We start from the raw sequence: 9,771 nt of genomic DNA on the forward strand, positions 1-9,771 counted from the left end.
TTTGGGGTATGTTACTTAATTTAAACGAATTGTTTTTAGGTAGAGGAAGCTTTTAACGTGTAACATTAAGACTGTGGCTTGACAAGAATAATTTTTTTGAAAGAATAAAAAAAGATTTTAATGATATAAGAATGCGAGACTAGATGATATTTTGAAATGAATATTTAATCAGCCAATTAGTAAGATGCTGTAAATTTGTGTTTGTGTTTGCAACGAATAATAGAAATACCAGAAGAATTGTACATACCTCAAAATTAGAAACCTAATGGAATTTATAGTATTTGTAACACCCACTAGGGTTTTGAAATATGCGAGCCAGGCATTCTCAGATTATTTTGGCGATCGACTCGCAATTTTGAGGCACGGGTTTGTAGCTCTTTCACACCAAATGTGCTCGACATTTTCGACCTGTGGATGTTTTAATATGACTGATATTCCAACTATTCGTTGGTAAAAGAGTAACCCAAGAGTTGGCAAAGGGTGGTGATTACCAGCTGCCTTCCTGCTAGTATGTGGAACAGAAAAATCTAGATATATTTAACCCTCTCTTTTCCACAATTTAACATTTAACAATTTAATGATGACGCTAACAACATCACAAAAGCCTAGTACCGTACTTAAACTAGATACATTACATTTCACTGAACATAATTACGTAACAAACCAAAGATATGATGCAAATTGCATCCCTACTGCGTTCTTTCCATTCTTTATGAAAAATTGATATTACCAAACAATAAGTTTATGTCCTGTTTTGAAAAGTTTTTCTTGTTTATTTAAACGCAGTGTTTCAATGGATACACATGATGTTCCAATTGTGATATATATTGGTTGTCTATTGTGTAGTATCAGTTTAAAAGAATCATAATGTCTTGTCCTTGTACGAATACTTTTTAACTCAAAATGTTTGTGAACTTTAATTTTAGTAATTTTTTGCAGTCTTCTACTTTCGATTTTAATATCAATAACGATAAACTTTTGGACGTTTGAATCCTATTTAACTTGTGAGGGCTACTTTATTTATTTCTTGAATTATCTTTCAGTTAGCTAACGTGCAGGATTAAACTGGTATGTTAAAAGAATTGAGTTCCATGAAAGATTTCTCCACTATTCTTTTACAATACTTTCCCATGTTTTGTGTATTGTAACTATGATTTGTGTTTTACCAAATAGCGATAGTTGTTGTGAGTTCCCTATATTGGGATTCCTTGGTCGCGATGAAATGAGTCAAAATTCGGATAGAAACATTAATATGTAACCTGTAAGTTGGTTTCATTTGAACTTCCCAGTAACTGGGCGAAACCTTATTACTATATGAATAATATATGCAATGTAAAATATTGTAAAATGGAAGGGTAGGAAACATTGTTTTGAATATTTATACTATTTCTTAGTGAGCACCCGAACTCTGTTGTTAAATTTAATTCACCTTTTCAGGAGTACGAAAAGTTTAAGAAATAAAAAATAAACTGACAGATGACGTACTTGTGATACAATGACGCCACTTCTGTTCATTAAATGCCCTCATCAAGGACCAAGAGTTGTAATAAAAGCCAGTTTAACTCTAAGAATGAAGAGTCATACGTCCGGAAATTTCATTGGATTCCGAAACTTCCATTGAAGAGATCAGAACTAGCATGAACAACAAAATGCACTGTCAGCACAAGATGATGAATATTGCACATGCATAGTTTGGCACTTGTACTAGCTGTTACAAGTACAAAGCAGCGTATCGTACTGATTTTATCAACCACTCAAATGTGGGTCTCAGGATGTACCACGCTGATGATTGCAAAGACCAGGCACATTAAATTATGTGAGGTGTTTCTGAAAACTACAAGCTTGTTACTCATACTAGTTTTAATACTTCAAAAAATTATCCTTGACTTTGGCATGTAGTTACAGGTATATAACTGCATGTTGATCCTGTTCAAACTCATTTGGAGGAATACAAAAATGTGCAGAAGATATTCTATTGTTAAACAATCAGAAAAGACCTTACTAACATGGTGACTGTGTCTGGTAATGATAGAAGGTTGCGGAATGAAGCCAGTTTAACGCTGGTTGAACTGGTCCACATCTAGTGCCCAGACAAATGTCCACATGCGTTCCAAAGGCCCTATACGATGATAAGTTATGAGCTTACATTACCATATGTCTATCTATTTACAACACGAATTTCCCCTTATCATTATAAAACTTTTAGGAGGTTTTAGGTATGCCCCTAAAAGATCCCAAAATACATATCTTAGTTATTTTTATATAATGTTGATAGTCTTTTCAACACACTCTTGTTGTTCACGATAAAATGTACTATCACCCTTAACTTTAAATGGATAGACAAAGGAATGACAACCAGTCAACAGCACTCACAACCAGCTCTTGGGCTATTTTAACTTAATATTGGATTTGATCAATGCATTAACAATCTCAATATACAGAACGCAAAGTTGTGGTAAGGGAATAAATGTCAGGGCTAATGGTATTCGCACCTTTGTCATTGTTGGTGACGGATATTTTTCTATCACAAGGGACAATCAGACAACATGTAATATCTAACACTGAACAGAGTTACTACATTAATGTTTAACTGAAATAGTTCTTTTTAGCTCATTACAATTTCATACAGTATTATAAACTTGTGTATGTGTGTGTTTTCTTTCTTAAAGCAAAGCCACGTCGGACTATCTGTTGAGCCCGCCGAAGGGAATCGAAACCATGATTCTAGCGTTGTACATTGATAAATTTACCTGTGTACCAGCGAAGGACTAAAAATTTGATATAAATTATTTATATCAATAGGTTTTTGGTTTAAGCTTACTAAGAAAGGTTGTGTTGATTCTCGTCATGATGAAGCAGGCTCTATCTGAAGGTTTGTGGCTTATCATTATTGAAAGAAGATTATGTTGAATGTCATGATGGTGGTGTAGGCTGTACATAATGGTTTGTAGTTTTTATTTATTTAAAGAAGATTGTGTTGACTCTTGTGTTGATAGTGTCGATTGTACATGAAATATTAGAAAAAACAAATTTCGTTACAGAAAAATAAGGATATGAGACCGTTTGAATATTTTGAAAGTAAATGGAAGTTTCACTAATGTATTTCAATATATCTTCTTTACTGTTTTTTTTTTTAGAAAAAATTGCATTGATGATGCTGCAAGGAAAATATCAAACTAGTTCGACTTTCGATAACTGACCAAAAATAAATTTGTCAATGTCTTCGAAAAGTGATAAAACTCCATGCCAGTCTCAGACGACAACATGTGATATTTCCATAGTAAATAAATTATCTCTGACCAAAACATGCTGGTATCGAATATAGAAGTACTGTTTCCTCTGTTAGTTAAATTAAAGTACTGGTATTTTATTTAGTGAATGGAAAATAGTGACGAGTTTTCATTAACAAATCTTAACGACTAATTTTGACAGGTGGATATTTTTCATAATCGAGCATTACACTTTGGTTTGTTTTGAATTTCGCGTAATAATACACGAGAGTTATATGTAATAATTGTTCTTAAGTTGAAATCAAAAACTGAATGTAAGGGACAACCATCCATCGACGAACGCTTGGGCTTGCGACTCTTTTACTGACCAATTGACTGTTACATTATTTCGCTTGCCCATGTCTAAAAGGGTGAAGACATTTGGTGGGACGAAGAATCGAATCTGCAACCTTCAGAGTGGAAGTCGATCAACTTAGCACCCTCAATACGCCTTATTGTTCTAGAGTGTTTATTTCATTAACATTACCGTTCATTAAATAAGAACGGCATGTCAGACGTATCGTAGCTACTCAGAATTTAATTTTGTTCTTTCATCATTTATATATTATATTGTTTGGAAAATATTAATAGTTTTTATGTATTTTCCTAATGTACCCCTTCTGTAAATAACTTACTCTGTTTTCTTTTTACTAAAAATGTAATCTTTCTTAACATCGTACAAAATAAAGTACAAGACTTAAAAGTGTAAATCAAGTAATTACGCCCTAAAGTAACTGTGGCCAAAGTACATTTCATCTTAAGGTTCTGATCATGCCATGCTAATAAATACCTTTTTTTCTTTACTATTCCTGAACATTGAAATGAATGTGTTCTATTCCACCCGACATGACTTCTTCTTCAAGGATCTATGAACGTCTCACTTTACAAAACTGATTTGAAATTATAGCAACGGAAAGGAATATAAAACTGTAATAATATGATGAAATGATGTACTGCGAGTGTGTCAGAGAACGGTTCCAATTAAATAGGTGTCATTGAAGAGTTATTTATATACGTATATATATATATATATAAAATAGTTCAATCTCCCAGAATAACAACACCTAATATCCAAAACACATTTTTTTTAAATTGTTTTTTTATTTCTCGCAAAGCGACACAATAGACATGCGTACCACATTACCGTTTGTTCTTTTCTCACCAGTGGCCCTCACTGACGTGGCAATTTTTGGTTTCTTTATTTGTTTCTGATTTTAACGCAAAGCTACAAGAAGGCTATCTTCTCTAGACGTCCCTAATTTAGCAGTGTAAGGGCGTTTAATTTCAATATCAATAAGTTTTCTACACACCAACATGCACTACATAAAGCGCACTTTAATCTTTCATATAATGTGGCCAGTGAACATGAAATTCCTCATATCGTTGATTGTGATATGTAAACAGCTCCAACATAACAGATACCTTTAAGTGTTACACAAGTTATAAGGTATTTATTTTAACCTTTTTTAACTGACTATAGTTCTAAATAAATAGAAAGGCTCAACTATATTAAGGTGAAAACAATACTAAGTGTTTGTTTATTTGTTGTTTCTTAGCTTAGAGATAAACAATGGGTTCTATTCGATTTATCCACCACAGAGAATCGAACTTAACATTGTAAATGTTTAAACTTATCGCTGACTCACCATTCGGCATTGATGGAGAAATTTCAATGGTTCCAATGAATTAAACGAATTGAACAAATAAAATTAATGATGTTTTAAGATAAAATTTTTATTTCAAGCGTTCATTTTTTTTGGTTGAAGATCATTTTAGAAGAAAAACATTAATACATTTATGAGAAAAAGTTTGAAACAATTCTGAATAGATATACAACTTTAATAAAGTTAAAATTTGTACTCTCCGAAACGAACAGATAGTTTTATGATGTTTTGAGATAAAAAAGTTTATATCCAACGCTGATTTTCTGATTCATGATCATTCCATGAAAGAACTGTTTGTTTATGAATTTCGTGCAAGCCTACAAGAGGGCTATCTGCACTAGCCGTCCCTAAATTGGTAGTGTAAGAGTAAAGAAAAGGCAACTAGTCAACCACAATTGAAAGAAGTACATAGTTAAAACTAGCATCAGAGAATGAACGTTGTAGCATGTAAACTGTCTGCATTTTAACATTTTTTTTTTTTTTTAAACTGGATGTTAACCATTTCTTTTCTCATGGACCGTACAGACGTACTTGGATAATGGTTTTTCTCACAGAATCTAATCCTATATTCTTTATCAAGACGTTCTTCAATAAAATATAACGATACATTTGTGAAATAAAAAATTAGAGACGACGATCGCAGGTAGTTGTCGTGCAGGTTTTGGATACAACAAACATTGTAGTGGCTTAGTTGTTTTCGTGCATAGCATAAGAGCTGTGTGAGCTTCTAACTATGACGTGAACTGTGCTAACCATCTGTTACATTTCATAAAATGTATCCGATTTGTACAATATATTTGTAAATTGGAATTCTACATGGCAGAAACCACTGACTTTCCCTTCCTCTAAAAGTATGACATTTGATTTTTTTTCGTTAAGTATATTCTAAACTAACATATAGTATGAATAATAAGTTATATGAATGTAAATAAACGCTTATAAGAAAAAGAAATTGTAATAACTTCGTTTGTATTCCAGTTTGTGTTTTAATTTCTTAAACGAGAATATAAATTCCTCAATTATTTTCTAACAAAAAAACAATCATTAAACTCTAATATTTTACTATAACCTTTAGGAAAGGTGTAAACGTAACTTTGAAATAGATGGTAAGAACTGTATATTTGGAATGATAGCTGGAATTATTCAATATGTCGAACATGGTGTTTGTTTGTTTCAACAAACGAAGAGAGACGATGCTGAAAATAATAATATTCAGTTTAGTTACAAGTGGCTGTGTTATATATCTATTTGGTTGGAAGGTGTTGCTATAAGATAATTAACCTAGATGTTTATATATATATATGAATGTGTCTCGGTGGGGATTTATATTAAATCTCCCTTTGTTGCTTTTGTTTGTTCGTTTTGAATTTCGCACAAAGCTATCGAAGGGCTATCTGTGCTAACCGTTCCTAATTTAGCAGTGTAAGACTAAAGGGAAGGCAGCTAGTCTTCAAAACCCACCGCCGACTCTTGGGCTACTTATTTACCAACGAATTCTGGGATTGACCGTTACCTTATAACGCCCCCACGGCTGCAAACCCGTGACCCTCAGATTACGAGTCGCACGCCTTAACGCGCTTGGCCATGCCGGGCCTCCCTTTGTTGCAATTAACACACGAAGGTTTAAGTAACAGTGAACAACACATTGCTGTTTATCTAATAAAGATACTGTTCCATATACATACACAGTGTCATGTAGAATAGACATACTTAACAGCTGTGTTATTTCTTATTAACTATTTTAAATTATACCGTAAATGTTATTTCTTTCTAAGTTTTCAGCGAGACCAAGTAGTACAAACATCCGTAGGGCCCGGCATGACCAAACGTATTGAGGCGTGCGAATCGTTATTTCAGGGTCTCGGTTGAGCATCACAGTCACCCCAAACATGCTCGCCCATTTAGCCAAAATTCAAAAAACAAACAAAACACAAAAACCAGTGATATCGAGAAACCCACTTGTTGAGAATTTTATATGCAAAAACGGCTCGTTTGGGTTGAGAAAATATTTTACATAGATGAGTGAACAACGTTTCGACCATCTTCGGTCATCGTCAGGTTCACAAACCTTTGTGAAATATTTTCTCAACCCAAACGAGCCGTTTTTGCATATAAAAAAACACAAAAACATCATATAGTTGACGTTGCGTTTGTTCGCTTTGTTTGTTTTGTAAATTGGTGTAATGCTATACAAAGTCTATATCTTCACAGTCGTCCCTACATTTTTATTAGTATACTAGAGTTAAATGGCTAATTAACATCACCCACCACCTAATCTTGGGCTACTGTAATTAAAAGAAAAGACACTCACTTTCATAACGGTAATGGGTCAAGAACAGAGTGATATTCGCATTCCCATGTTAACTTCTTATCCATTCCCATGTAAAGTACTGGCCACTCTCATGTTTACTTGTAGGTCATTCTCATGTAAAGTACTAGGCCGCTCCCATGATGAGTACTAGGTCATTCTTATGTTAAATACTAGCCCACTCCTATTTTAAGCAGAAGGTTAATCCCATGTTAAGCACTAGTTCATTTCCATGTTAAGTTCTAGGCCATTCACATGTTAAACACTAGGCCGTTCCCGTATTAAATACTAGGTAATGTACTAGGTCACTTCATCCCCAAAGCCAATATTATTTTTGTCATTTTTTATTTTTATTCAATCATGTTCTGCCAACGTATGTAACTTTACATATATATTTATACACGAGTCTTCTCGTGTATAAACTTCAAAGTTTAGGCATTTGGTCATTACATCGAAATAAGTGTATAATGCGGAGATTATTTTTGAGTTGGATTTGAAGATAGAAGTTTTCGAGAGTAGAGACTGTGAAAACTGAGGAGTATCAAATAGATTCGGCCGCCCTTTACTTTTACCGAGCCACTAATCAGTTCGTTACATGATGAAACCACAAGTCACAACATTTTATATAACCATTTTTTTGCTGGTAGTGGTAAAACGACATTTCTGCAGACTTACAATGGTGGAAGTCTGGCTTATATATCTGTGGTGAGCAAAATACAGAGAGCGTTTTGTGTAGGTTTGTTCTTAACTACAAACAAATACACAAACGTTTCTCATATCATTAATACAAGATTTTCAGACATTGAACTTTACATTGAAGAATGTTTACTCACAGCTAAAACAGCAACCCTCCTTATAAACCTCTCTAGATCTGAAAACTGTCTCAAATTTATTCAATTAAAATTCAAGTGTATCGAAATATACTTCATAATCTGTCTTTGTATTTCTTATTTTCCCTTCAGTTTAACAATGTACTAAATGATTAAGTGAAATAGTTATTAGCTAGTTAAAAATATTTTTAAAAAACACACAAAATTCAAGATGCTGTAATTATAAATCAACTAAAACAAAAAATTAAAACAATATAAAGGAACACCTTTATACCAATATTAATTAATAAGTGAACGTCAAAGTGCACCGACCCCTGCAATCCCTTATCCGTTTATACTCTCGTTCCTAAGACATGTGTCCGGCAATCGTCAGATGCAAACTCACTTTATCAACCTGAAGATGACTTAGGATGGTCGAAACGTTATTCTCTGCTTATCATTAAAATTGTTAATACCCATACAAGCCGTTCTGAGAAGCAAAAAATATCTTTGTTGCGCTATTTTAACATATCTCTGATAACGGCATAAGTGTATCACGACATGTTCGAACCTTGTAACTAAAACGTTTCAGAATTTATCAACCCTTTTCCTCTGTTATAAAACGACCTACTAAAAGCTTTAATAGATATATAAAACCATTAAGAAAATTATAATAATAATTTTTATCGCAGCTTAATATAATCTGGATGAACTGAATTAGAATATCTTATCCAAGCCGTTCAAATTGGGATAGGTTTCAGATAAAGATGATTAATATAAGTTTGTGTTAAGTGATTGGCAGGTTACGACTGATCGTTGACTATTATTGACAGTTTTAATATATGTTTCTCGTAATTAGATAAACATTAAAGTTTTTTTGGTTAATTGTTCTCTTTTTTTTTCAATAAGTCTATTTCTATTATATGGTTTCACCTTCTGTGTTCGGTGATGGACAGAAAACAATTTTCGTTTCTTTACGTGATGTAAACCAACAAAGAAAACAATGACATCTGATAAATTTAAATATTAATGAGTCCTTTAAACAAATCTGAAACGATAGCTATATGGTTCATATCTGGAACAATCAAGTTCCAAGAAAACAGTTTAAACCTGGAGATGAGAGTCAAATGGATCGTTTGTACATTGTACCAATTAATATAACATGCTGATTTTCTTTCTAAAATGATGGTCATTCAGGGAAATTGAATTTTATAATCTCAAAGTACAACGTCCAATTACACGTTTTCACTTCATGAGGTGAAGGGTTTTAGCTTTTGTTTGTTTGAAATTAAGCAAAAGATACAAAATGGGCTATCAGTGCTCTGCCCACAACTAGCATCGAAACCCGAATGTGAAAAAAACAATATCAATTTTTTCTTGCAGTTTTTATCAGGGTTGGATCGCGTAAAGAGGGTTGTCATTCTGAATAAAATTGTCGCATTTAAATTGTCGTACTTTTATTAATTAATTATTGGTTTAAGTTTCGATCTAACATTTCAGGAAGAAGTGGGTGATAAAGATGCAAGTATAGAATTAAAAAATATATATTTTCTTAAGAAATATGTTATAATAACATTGTCCTGTTATTGAAGAGTTATTCTCATCTGATGACTCAAAACAGTACGAAAATATCAATAACAAGTTATCCAGTCTTGTTTGTGAAGGTCACGAAAACTAAAATTTGTAAACTGTACATTGAAACGATTTAATGTAAGCCCATT

Source organism: Tachypleus tridentatus, chromosome 2 (genome assembly GCF_004210375.1).
Source record: "Tachypleus tridentatus isolate NWPU-2018 chromosome 2, ASM421037v1, whole genome shotgun sequence".
Taxonomy (NCBI): domain Eukaryota; kingdom Metazoa; phylum Arthropoda; class Merostomata; order Xiphosura; family Limulidae; genus Tachypleus; species Tachypleus tridentatus.